The 2,500-nt window shown below is 66.7% G+C and overlaps 1 non-coding gene across 1 annotated transcript; it reads right to left on the bottom strand.

The window, feature by feature from the left end:
- Positions 1-1,183: 1,183 nt before the first annotated feature.
- On the bottom strand, positions 1,184-1,337 carry LOC140474753 (5.8S ribosomal RNA). The gene has a single exon (XR_011959387.1). It is a non-coding gene; the product is annotated as a 5.8S ribosomal RNA (ribosomal RNA).
- Between the last annotated feature and the right edge of the window lie 1,163 nt (positions 1,338-2,500).

Here is a 2,500-nt window from a genome sequence, read left to right as displayed (position 1 = left end):
GCCTGATTCCTGCCTTGCCGGAGGCCCGGTCGCGGGGGTGACGACCCGCCGCCCGGGACGTGCGAGGCACCAGCAGACAGAGACTGCCCGACGGTCAGAGAGAGGGAGAGAGGAGTGCCGAGGCTCAAGTGGCGAACGGTCGCGCAGGCACGCCACGCACATCGATCGCCAGCCGCGGAACGGCACGGCCTTCAGTGGGGCCGGCGGGCGACGCCGCTCCTGAACCCAGCGGCCCCGAGCCGGACGAGTTGAGGAAGGCACGCCGACGGTGACAGGGTGCGGAAGACACAGCGGTGGCCTTCTGGCGACTTGGCCCCCGACAGCCCGACGTTCCGCCGTCCTCCCGATGGCCAGGAGGACCGTGCGGGGGTCGGCCGACGGCGTGGTAGGTGTGCCTGCACGGTGACGGAGCACACACCACGCCCGCCAACCCCTCCGTACCTCCCGAGACCGGTGGCAGGACGGAGCGGAAAACGTGCGGACTGAACGGGAGAGCCAAGAGCCAGCGATCCACGCGCGTGCGACCGTCCAAGTCACAGCGTTCGACGAAAACCTCCTCCCTCGGCCAGGCACTCGGCGCCAGCAGGGGAGACAGGATCAGACGCCCCGCCGGCCACTTAAGGCCGAGGACGAACCACGAGACGGGCGGCTGCAGCAGCGGGCGGCCTGCAGCTCCCAGCACTCTCAATCGATCAACCATCGAGTCGGGTCAGCGTGTCAAACCGGCGAGCTCCACGGTCAGGCCGGCGGCGCACCAGCACCGGACCTCCGCGGCTCCCTTCACTCTTTCCACTGCCAGCCAACCGAGAGACGGACCCAATGCGGACGTGCAGAGCTTAGGCAGACCCCCCACTGGAGGCTCAACACTTCGTGGCAGCTCCGTGTCCCAGAGACCAGGAGGGTTGGCACACACACACAGTGTGAACCACCGACAGCCATTCTGGGACCGGTGACAGCCGTGCTGGCCCCACTGCCACGACACAGACGGACGCCAGGCCGCGCTCCCCGGCGGGGGGATGGCGTCGAGCCTGACGAACGGAATGTGCAGGGTGGGGGGGAAAGGCCAAGCGCTCCGACGCCGGAGGGCTCCGGAGTCTGAACTTAGGGGGACAAAGAGGACGGGTCCTCTGCGACACCCCAGCCGCGCTCTCGCCAGCCAAGGCGAGTGCGATTGATTGCCAAACGACCCTCAGACAGGCGTGGCCCCGGGAAGAACCCGGGGCCGCAAAGTGCGTTCAAAGTGTCGATGATCAATGTGTCCTGCAATTCACATTAATTCTCGCAGCTAGCTGCGTTCGTCATCGACGCACGAGCCGAGTGATCCACCGTCAAGAGTTGTCTGAGTTTGTTTTAGGTCTCTCCCTCGCCAGAGGAAAGCGACCCGGACCGCACATACGCTCCCCACCTTGAGCTACAGCCACCTGCACGCCGGCGTGCGGGCGGAGCAGGGTGGCGTGAAGCGATGGGGAGCACCATCCTGGTGCGGCCCGCAGAAACATACGTCTATTGGGGGGAGGAGGACAGGGCGCCCAAGAGGCGATGCGTGCCCCAACGCACCGCAGCGACGGAGGCAGGATCACCGCCACCATGTCGCCCGCCTAGTATCACGAGGCGTGCAGCAGCTTTGCCCTAGGAAAAGCAGAGGCGGGAACGGGCACCGGCCATCGGTTCGGCAGCGTCACTGACGCGTGCACGTGGCGGCGTGTCGGCGAGCGGACTTCCTGCGAGGAGGCGGGGGCGGCACTCGCCCGAGCAGACGCCCGCCCGGCCCAGCCACCGCCGAGGTGGACTGGGAGTCGCGGCAACGGCTCGTCATACTCGTTCCCACACTCACAGCGCAGCTTGCCCGCAAGCCACCGACCACCGATCGACGCCAGGCGCCCCGACCGAGAGCGGGATCGCTCGTTCGCCCTGCTGGCAGTTCGCTGGGGATCACTACTGCACGGAGCTCGGAGACCGACGGGCGGCAACTCGAGAGTCTTTAAACCACCACCCCCATCCCGCAAGTGCAAAGAGGCTGTATACGCACAGACGGGTGAGGGGAATAGGTACCCCGTCGGGTTTGAAGGGAGCGTGACTAGATAGCAACGATGTAAACCCAGCCGATTTGGGAGCGAAAGACCGGCGCCTGCATCACCGGCTTCGTTTCCCGTGGCTGGAGAGTACACCGAAACCCTCCGTCTGTCGCGAGCTCCCGACGACGCGGTGCCGCCAAGCAGCAGGGCCGGACCTGGTGTGGCTCCCCTCGTCGATCACAGACCGGTCGGCACTACTGACGAGACGGTGGAACGGGCTTCGCCCCTTGTGACGAAGGGTGATGCGAACCCGCCCGCCCGCGTGCGTTCGGGGTGGACTCGGCAAACGGAGATTTGAAATCGGAAAGTGTCCTCCTGCCCCGCGCAGGTAGGCGCCCAACAGTTGTGGGGGGTTTGGCGGTGACCACGGCTGCAGGGCCTGCTACCCCGACGAGCTCTCCTGCTGGCCCCGAAACCACCCTCGC

The sequence above is a fragment of the Chiloscyllium punctatum genome, unplaced genomic scaffold (assembly GCF_047496795.1).
Source record: "Chiloscyllium punctatum isolate Juve2018m unplaced genomic scaffold, sChiPun1.3 scaffold_1168, whole genome shotgun sequence".
Taxonomy (NCBI): domain Eukaryota; kingdom Metazoa; phylum Chordata; class Chondrichthyes; order Orectolobiformes; family Hemiscylliidae; genus Chiloscyllium; species Chiloscyllium punctatum.
This window is presented reverse-complemented; position numbering and strand designations above follow the sequence as displayed.